Source organism: Marmota marmota, unplaced genomic scaffold, assembly GCF_001458135.2.
Source record: "Marmota marmota marmota unplaced genomic scaffold, marMar, whole genome shotgun sequence".
Taxonomy (NCBI): domain Eukaryota; kingdom Metazoa; phylum Chordata; class Mammalia; order Rodentia; family Sciuridae; genus Marmota; species Marmota marmota.
The window spans coordinates 1400020-1410012 of record NW_026000221.1 but is presented as its reverse complement, the minus strand read 5'-3'; the positions used below and the strand labels follow the sequence as shown (position 1 = coordinate 1410012).

The window sequence follows — 9993 nt, the reverse complement described above, 5'->3', positions numbered from 1 at the left end:
AGAGACACCGCATGGTGAAGTTCTGATCACTTAATCTGACCCAGAAAACCTAAATTGAACCTTTAGTTTCTTCCACTTAAGAGGAGCTGGGGGGGAGGGGGAGGGTAGGCAGGCTGGAGATATAGCTCAGTTGGTAGAATGCTTGCCTTGTATGCACAAGGCCATGAGTTCAATCTCCAGCAACACACACACACACACACACACACACACGCTGTGTAATATCAGGCAAGCAATAGAACCTCTTGGTACCTGTGTGCTTTCTCTGTAATGTGGAGTTGCTGAGAGGTGATATGAGTTTAGAACAGTGCCTGGTAAACCCTACAATGGTTGTAGTTGTGGTTATTAGTAAGAGTCAAGGAGGTCAAGATCTGTCTGAGCTCACAGAGCTGGTACATGGCTGCCTTCTAACAAGATTTATTTCCAAGCTGCTGGGTATGGTGGTACACACCTGTAATCCCAATGACTGGGTGGCTGAGACAGGAGTGTTCCAAGTTCAAGGCCAACCTCAGCAATTTAGCAAGGGCCTAAGCAATTTAGCAAGACCCTCTACCACTGAGCTACAAAAAATAAAAAGAAGTGGAGATGTGGCTCAGTGGTTAAGTGCCCCTGGGTTCAATCCCTATAGGGAAAAAAAAAAAATTCCAAATTGATCGAGGTGGTGATCATCTGATCATCTGTAATCTCAAGAGTCTTGGGAGGCAGGAGGATCTCAAATTCAAGGTTAGCCTCAGCAGTTTAGCAAGACCCTATGTCAAAATATAAAATAAAAAGGGCCTGGGAGGGTGGCTGGGATTGCAGCTCAGTGGTAGAGTGATTGCCTAGCACATGTAAGGTACTGGATTCCAGCCTCAGCACCAAATAAAAATAAATAAACAAAATAAAGGTATTGTGTCCATCTACAACTAAAAAAAAAAAAGTCTGGGGGGAGTGAAGTTTAGCAATAAAGTGACCCTGGGTTTAATAGTTTAATATATATGTGTATATTTGTTTTGGGTACTAGGGATTGAACCATGAATTGAATATATTATTTTACACATATTTACATATTATTTATATATAATATTTATTATTTACATACCATATGCATTATTTTATATAAAACATATAAATGTTAAATACTTATATATTTAAATATAAAATTAACATATTTTTGGTATAAATATTATATATATAAAATAAGTGCTCACTTCATCAGCACATAACTAAAACTGGAACAATACAGAGATTTGTATGATCCCTTCACAAAGATGACATGAAAATTTATGAAGTATTCCATATTTTTCAGAAGTTGAAATGGACTCCAACTTGTCTGGACCAGTTTTATCTTTTTTTACAACTGCTGTTTACATATTTCTATCTAGATGGTTTGTTTGAGTCCAGACTAGAGACATTTTAAATGAAGGTATGAAGAATCAGCTCCACTACAAAGCAAAGTGTAATATATTTTAGGCAAGGAATTGAAGCTGAGCATCTGGAGGCTGATATGAAGATGATCGATTTAGCTCAGGAGTTCTCACTCTCTCTCTCTTTTTTTTGGGGGGGGGGCGGGGGGTGGAACTAGGCATTCCACCACAGGGCTGGTACATGGTCAAGCTCTACCCCTAGCTATAAATCTACCCCACCCCCCGCTTTTTTTGGCTGTACCTGGATTAAGCCCAGGGGTGGTTTACCACTGAGTTACACCCCTAACCCCTTATTAAAAATTATTTTTTATTTTGAGTCAGAGTCTCCCCTAAGTGGTCCAGGCTGGCCCGAAACTCTCACCCTCCTACTTCAGCCTTCTGAGTGGCTGGAATTACAGGTGAGCCCCATTGCACCTGGCTGAGTTCATGTCTTTCTCTCTATTTCCCTGTTTGGAACTGGGGATTGAACCCAGTGTGCCACCCTGCCTGGCCTGAGTTCATTTCTTGAAAGTTAATTCATGCTGGGCACAACGGCTCCTGCCTGTAATCCCAGAGGCAGGAGGATCGCAAATTTGAGGTCACTCTCGGCAATTTAGCGTGGCTCTGAGGAACTTAGTGAGAGTTTGTCTAAAAGTAAAAAATAAAAAAGGGCTGGGGATGTGGCTCTGTGGTTTTAGCTCCCGTGTTCAAATCCTTGGTACAAAACACACACACAAAGCTAGTAACTGCCCTAGCGAGTGATTTCAAGTTGGTTGTTTACCTTTGAATCTTCTACAAAACTCCTTTGACTGGGCTGAGGATATAGCCTAGTAGTAGAGCGCTTGCAGAACGTGAGGCACCTGGATTCTGTCCCCAGCATTGTAAAAAAGATAAATAAAATACTATTTTGGATCAGGGAAGAGAGAGGGATGGGGACACAGCCACAGAAAACAGAAAGAAAACAATGATTTTGCAAGAGGACACGGTGTGTGGGCTCTCGGCGTGGGCTGGGTCATCCTCCTCCAGCCAGCAGATGAGGGCCATGAGAGACCGAGCCTCCGCTTCCAGCTCCAGCGCTGGCCTTAACAAGCAGGCGCACGTGGCCTGAAGCGCCTCTGGGCCGGCGGGTTTCGGCTCTGGGCCACACAGGGGCCAGCGTTCCAAGGAGACAGCCTCTGATTGGCTAGTTAGGTCAGGTGGCCTCCACGGGCCAATTAGCGGCGGCCCATGACGTGGGCCCTGGGATCCGCTCCGGGGTGGTGGACTCTCTGACAGGAGTTCTTTGTGCCCTGGGCCACGCCGGGACAGTGTCGCCAGATCCTGTTAACAGCCAGCGTGCTCCTAGTCCAGCTGGCGCTTGGTGCCCATTTAACTGAATTTGCCACCGAGAAATAGATGAGGAGGACTGAGCTGGTTCTCCAGTCTCCCTCGGGGCTCTAAGTGCCACCCTGATGCTTCTTCGGGATTTTGTGCCTCTTTTTCCTCTTCTTCCTCCAAAACTTCAACCTTTCCCTGTCTTCTTGCTCCTTCCCGGAAGCCCAAAAAAGTGGGTAGCATCAGTCTCTCTCCTTTTTTAAGAGAAGTCTCAAGTTTCTCTCCCGCTTGACTGCATCTCCGAACCTCTGCTGCCCTCATTTCCCTCATCCCATTGCAGTCAGGGTTCAGATCCCTAACAGCGCCTCTATAGCAAGTCTGTTGGCATTTCACAATCTTTTCTGCTTCAATTCTGGCAGCATTTGCCTATTTATCTCTTTGAAACCAGCAATGTTTCCAGGGTATCCTCATATTTCCTGGTCCCCTCCTAAGCTTTGTGACAAGCTATTCTCTATGCTTCCACGTCATGGGCATGCCTTTCCTTCTCTGGCCCAGCAAAGAGCTGTCCCAGTGCCCCATCCAGGTACAGTTTGCTTATCATTTAAGCCATCTCCCTGAGGGATCTGATCTACTCATGGCCTATATCCCCTGAATGCCAGCAATACCTGAACCTCAGTCTCTAACCCAGATTTGTTCCAGAGCTCCAAGTTCACTACCTCACAGATACCACAAGCTTATCATAGTCCTTTATTCAGTAAATATGTATGGGAGTTGGGAGTGGAACTCAAGAGGCAAAGTGCTAGCCTAGTATCCTGTCGGCCTTGGGTTCCATCCCCAGCACTGGGGGGGAGGGGGAGCAGGGAAGCATTAAACTGTGTGCTTATTTATAATTAAATTATATTTAATACATGTATGTATGTATAAGTGGGAAGGGCAAGAGTAGATTTGGAGAGAGATATATCGGGGATTGACCCCAGGGGCAATTTGCCACTGAGCTATATTCCCAGACTTCTTTACTTAAAAAAAAAAAGAAAAAAGAAAAAACTGGGGGCACTTTTTTAAATTTTTAGACAGAGTTGCTAATATGCTAAGACTGATCTTTAACTTGCCTTTGCTTCCTGAATAGCTGGGCTCATAGGCTTGAATCACCACACCTAGCTTTAAAGTATATATATATTTTTTCTTTCCATTTATTTATTTATTCATTCATTCATTTTGGTGCAGGTTTGTTTGTTTGTTTATTTGTTTGTTTTGGTACTGGTGATTGAACCTGGGGCCTTGTGCATGCCCTTGCACTATATCTCCAGCTCCTAACATATATTTTTGAATTCCTGCCTTAGCCTCCTGAGCCACTGGGATTACAGCCTAATGTATATTTTTATATCAATATATCAATATTTATTGATTGATATATGCCAAGCACTTGAAATACCGTGCCTCTCATGACCAGCACCAAAAGGGTGTTAAATGCATGTATAAGGAATGTCTGGCATAGTGCCTGGTACAGAGGAAGTGCTCAATCAAATTTAGCTCCCTTCCTCTTTGGAAGCTAAGAGGGCCTGGGAATTCAGTCTCTGGAGCCTAGGCTAGTATGGGGGCGTGGAGAGGGAGGGAGGCCCTATTCCTCAGACCAGCCACTCTATCCCAGAGTTAGGAACTGTCCGATCACCTCATCCCCATTGCAAAAGCTACATCAGTGACCTAAAAGCTTTGGAGAGAGAGGGAGAGAATGCAAAAGTAAAAATTTTCTTATTTTTTTCTAACATTCTTCTGCCAGGGCAAACCTCAGATCCATCAACTCAGCCAAGACAGCATTACCCCAGATGGGGGCAGGAGGCTGCATCAGGACATTAGCCTAGAACTGACAGCTGCTGCAGCCAGGCTAGGATATATATACTGACCAGGGTTCGAATCTTGGTTGTGTGGGCTGGGGATGTAGTGTAGTTGGTAGAGTGCTTTCCAAACGTGCAAGGCCCCGGGTTCAATCATCAACAACAGCAACAAATTCAAATTCTGATTGGGTGATGTTGGGCTACTATTTGACATCTCTGAACTATTATTTCCACATGTAATTTGGGGATATGAAAGGACTCTACCTCATTAGGGATGTTGTAAAGATTCTGCTCAAATATCTTAGTAGTGACTGGTACTTTTGGCTGCAAAAGACAGGAAGGCAGAGCTTTCATGGTGTACTAACGCCACTGTGTGATTGGCAGAGGAATTACATAGTGGGGTTGTTGCTCAGAAAGTTAGCTGGACTCCGAAGACTGCAAATGGGCTGCCTGATGCTAGTGCCCTTCTCCACTGTCTAGGGTCCCTCAAGTCTCTAAACCCAGTACTGTCTGTCATATTTGGGGGAAGCCATTCCACTTCTGGTCACAGGGCACTGGCTGTACTATCTAAGACTCTAGAGCCTTTGGTGATTTCTGACTGTGGTATTAAAAGCTCCTTATAGTGGGTGTCCTTAATACCTGCTCTGTGCTTGGAACTCAGCATGACTTCGCTCCAGAGCTGCCATGCGATACACTCTGCTCTCTCCTTATTTCTTGGCTTTCCTGAAGCTCCTTCTGTCCCTAATTTAGGGGCCCAAAACACATTTCCCTAGTGAGCATGTTAAGTTCCTGTAGTGATGGAAATGGCAACCATTTTTTTGAGCGCTTGCTGTGTGCTATGCAGGGTCTTTAAGGACATTCATTCCACATGCTCTTCACAGTCTCTTAGGTTATTATGATTGCCCCATTTTGCAGAAAAGTACACTGAGTCAGAGAAAGATAAAGGTGCCCACCCAAAATCAAGCAGTCATTGCAGTAACACCCCTCTCCGTGTTAGGCCCCCAAATACCTCCTGCCTAACAGGTGGGCTACCTAGTATGATGAGAAAGGCAGACAGACTCCCATTCAAATCCTATCTGTGTTGCTCACAACTGACTTTCTTTTTTTTTTTTTTTCCCCCTTTCCTGGGGATTGAACCAGGGGCTATTTACCCAGAGTTATATTCTCAGTCCTTTAAAAAATGTTAAATTTTGAGATAGGGTCTTACAGATTTGCTCAGGCTGGCCTCAAACTTGAGATCCTCTTGCCTCTGAGTTCCTGGGATTATAGGCACCACTGCAGCTGGATCACAATTTACTTTTCTTTCTTTCTTTCTTTTTTTTTTTTTGAAAGAGAGAGAGAGAGACAGGAGAGAGAGAGAGAATTTTTTTAAAAAATTTGCTTTTTAGTTTTCGGCGGACACAACATCTTTGTTTGTATGTGGTGCTGAGGATCGAACCCCGGCCGTACGCATGCCAGGTGAGCGCACTACCGCTTAAGCCACATCCCCAGCCACAATTTACTTTTCAACTTTGAGCCCAAGCTTCCTCTTATATGAAATGGGATGGCAGCTCCCATAGGCCAGAGGTGCTGACTGGGAGGGGCAGGTGGTATTTGGGGGCCTAACACAGAGGGAGGGTGTCACAGAAATTAGCCAGAGCTAGTGAGGGCACACTAGGGTAAGCTAGGACCCCCTCAGTGAGGTCAGGCGGAAGCATTGGTCTGGCATCCTATAGGTCTGTCCCATGTTCAGAAAGACAGGGTGAAGGACTGGGAACCCCAATTTAGCATCTGACCAGCATGAAGTAGGGGCTGAAGTGACCAAACCTCATCATTGCTCTCCTAAGCAGCCCCTTGCCTATTCTTTCCAAACCCACTATTTTTTTTTTAAGAGGAGGAAAATATATTTGGTACTCACGGTTTTAGAGGTCTCAGTCCACAGAAGGCCAACTCCATTGCTCTGGGCCAGAGGTGAGGAAGTCCAAACCTACCCTTAAATTCACCACTTGACAACTTATGTGAGCCTTTCAAACACACATCTGACTGAGTCCTTTGCTGCTGAAAACCTTGACCTTCCTCTGTTCACCAGAGATTGAACAGCAGCCAGGGCCCATGAAATCTGTTGCAGCAACCCCACCTGCTCCAACACCCACCTCTGGTCTTTGGCCTTCTTCTATTTCCTTGAAGGCACATTGAGCCTTTGCACATGCTGTTCCCATTGTCTGAGACATTCTTTCCTTCTGTTGGTTAATGCAGTGGTACTGGAAGTTCTCCTGGGAGTGGGGAAATTGAGACCTGAAGGAGGAATAAGAGTTTGGAAAATACACTGGGCACAGTGGCGTACGCCTGTAATCCCAGCAGCTGGGGAGACTGAGGAGAATATTTGTGAATATTTGTGAATACAAAGCCAGCCTTAGCAACAGTGAGGCGCTAAGCTACTCAGTGAGACCCTGACTCTAAATAAAATACAAAAATAGGGCTGGGGATGTGGCTCAGTGTTTGAGTGCTCCTGAGTTCAATCTCCAATACAAAAAAAAAAAAAAAAAAAGGAGAGAGAGAGAGAGAGAGTGAGAGAGTGTGTTTGGAGAATCAATAGGGAGGGAGATAGTATTGCAAAAGAGGAAACAACTGATGGGAGGAAGTGCCCATGCAGTAGAGCGGGCCCAGAAGGGAGACTGAAATGAATGAGAAGGAAGCAGAGTCCTGAAGGTCTTCTGTGTTAAGGAACTTGGATGCAATCCTGAGGTCAGTGGAAACTATGAGCAGGGATAATAACAGTTTTGCCCTTTAGTGTTTCTCCAAGTAAGGTAGAGAGTGGCTTATCAGCACCGTTCTGAAAAGTATAGCACCCAGAACTGAACAGTCCTCCAAGAATAACCTGTAGGAAGCTGGAAATAGTGGCACATGGCTATAATTCCAGTGACTTGGGAGGCTGAGGTAGGAGGATCACAAGTTCAAGGCCAGCCTCAGCAAATGAGTGAGGCCCTAAGCAACTCAGCAAGACCCTGTCTCTAAAGAAAATATAAAAAAGTTCTGGGGATGCAGTTCAGTGGCTAAGCACCCCTGGGTTTAGGCCCTGATACAAAAATAGGGATTGTGGCTCAGCGGTAGATTGCTCACCTCCCACGTGCGAGACCCTGGGTTCCATCCTCAGCACCACATAAAAATAAATAAGTGAAATAAAGGTATTGTGTCCAACTACAATTAAAAATAAAATTTTAAAAATACATTAAAAAAAAAAGAAAGAAAGAAAAGTGACCTTAGGCACCAGCAGGGGAAGATGTCACTTCACTGGGTCCCCAACTTAAAACCTCCACTCCACACCAGGTGGAAGTGGAGTGCTGCACTTCCCATGGATGCCAGGAGGTGGCACCAACACCACAGTGTGTCTCCAGGAACTCTGTGCTGGGAGAACCCTCAAGGGGCAGAGGCCAGAGAGGAAAAAGGTGGTGAGGAAAGGAGAGGCAGGGGATAGACCTGACAGGACTGGGGATGCTTGGGGAATTTGGATGGTTTTGGTTCCCTGTTATTTTTCCTTAGGATCAAGCAACATCGTGTTTGAGTTTGACTCCCATTTTCACCATTATTTGTTCTGTACTGCATCCTCAGGCCCCTGGAACACTAATGTGAACTCTGTCTACCTGTTCACCTTTACCCTTTTCCATCTACAAGTTTTTTTTTTTCCCCTATAGTATGGATGGAACCCAGGAGGGCCTTGTGCAAGTTCTCTACTACTGACATACACCTCCAGTCATCATTCTGTTTCTTACCTGTTCCAGTCAGCACTAGATTGCTGAGGTCCCTCCATGTGGCTGTGCATACTGTTGGATCTTTTTCACTTTGTGTGTGTGTGTGTGTGTGTGTGCGTAAGTGTGTGGTGCTGGGAATGAAACCCAGGGCCTTGTGCATGATAGGCATGTGCTTTACCACTGAGCCACATCCCCAGCCCCTCTGCATATTTTATTGATAAACCTCCAAGTAAGGGACTTCAGATTGCCTCTAACCTTTTCCCCATCTTCCCTGGAAGGTCATGTGTGAGAATATTTTGGGGTGGGGGAGGGGTTCTAAGTTCTGGGCCAAATTGCCAAATACTAGGGTGTGTGTGTGTGTGTGTGTGTGTGTGTATGTGTGTGTGTATTTAGCTGAGTGTTTGTAGACAGCTCTGGAATAGTTTAGGCATAGCCCAGGAAGACCCTCATAGCCTTCTGAAGGCAACTGTCATTCTCCAGCTTTCCGATTTTTGCTGGTTTAATAGGTACAAACGAGAACATCTGAGTATTGTGAAGTTTCAGGATCTTCTCATGTACTTGTTAGCCTCTGGGTTTCCTCATCAGTCAGTTGTCTGTTTCTACCCTGCGTTTGTATCATTTTGAGGTATCTTATCCTTGAGACTTTTCAAGAGTACCTTAGATATTGGCCCCTTATCCCCTATACCAGCCTCAACACATATTGAGGAAATCCTGGTCTACAAGCAGAAGCCTTCAGCCTAGAGGTTCCTTCAAAGGCTGAGCCATCTCAGGGTCCCCAGCCCCATATTACAATGGGGACCCAGGGTCAGAAGATGGGCAGGGGATTGGGAGTCCAAGGCTTATCATTGTGGTCCTCTAGCACATAATATGTATATTTCAGGAGGCCTGTTTAAGCTCTCAAAGGTTTTTGGAGCCTCTTGGAGATCAGCTCTCCAGCCTGAGATTTGAATTTTGAATTTGGGAAATTCATTCAACATCTATTAATTCCATGAACATCTATGAGTACTTACTATATACCAGAGCCCACTTATAAACACTTCCTCCCGCTTTTGTGCCAAGGATTGAACTCTGGACCTTGCTAAGCGCAGGCATTATCACCAAGCTACTACTCTGGTTGTGGACACTTAAGGTACACCTGTGGACAAGTCCTTGGCTTCTCAGAAGTCACCTTCTAGTGAGGTGTCAGCCAATAAAGAGTGAACAAATAAGGCAATTGGCCCAGAAAACAAACAAGGGGATAAAATACGGAATACAGAGGCAGAACTTTAGCCAGGGTGATCAGGAGAGGCCACCCTTAGGAGGTGACCTTTGTTCTGAGAGCCAGCCAGAAGAACCTGAACAGCATTATAGTCAGAGGGACCCACAAGTGTAAAGGCCCTGAGGTAGAAGTGAGCTTGGGGTGATGAAAAAACAGAAAGAAGGTCACAGGGGCTGGAGACTAGATGGGTGAAAGGCAAGCAGAGTGTTGGTTAGTGGTTAGGGGCCTGGTCAGGCTGCAGCCAGTAGGAGCAGGTTCAGGCTGGTTGGTGTGTGAAGTAGACAGGAAGACAGTTTAACCTCAGCATGTGGCTGCTTTGTAGGGTACTGTGCCCTGAAGTTTCTGAAACTTGGGGTGCTCTAAGGTTTAGGCTGGAGAGCTTTGTTATGGACCCAGAGGAGCTATTTGTTTTCCTTAATTTTCTTCTTCTTCTTCTTCTTCTTCTTCTTCTTCTTCTTCTTCTTCTTCTTCTTCTTCTT

General features: G+C 45.3%; 1 non-coding gene across 1 annotated transcript; it reads left to right on the top strand.

Moving 5' to 3' along the window:
* The first annotated feature begins 1179 nt into the window (after positions 1-1179).
* LOC125613015 lies at positions 1180-1282 on the top strand. The gene has a single exon (XR_007343527.1). It is a non-coding gene; the product is annotated as a U6 spliceosomal RNA (small nuclear RNA).
* The last annotated feature ends 8711 nt before the right edge of the window (positions 1283-9993 follow it).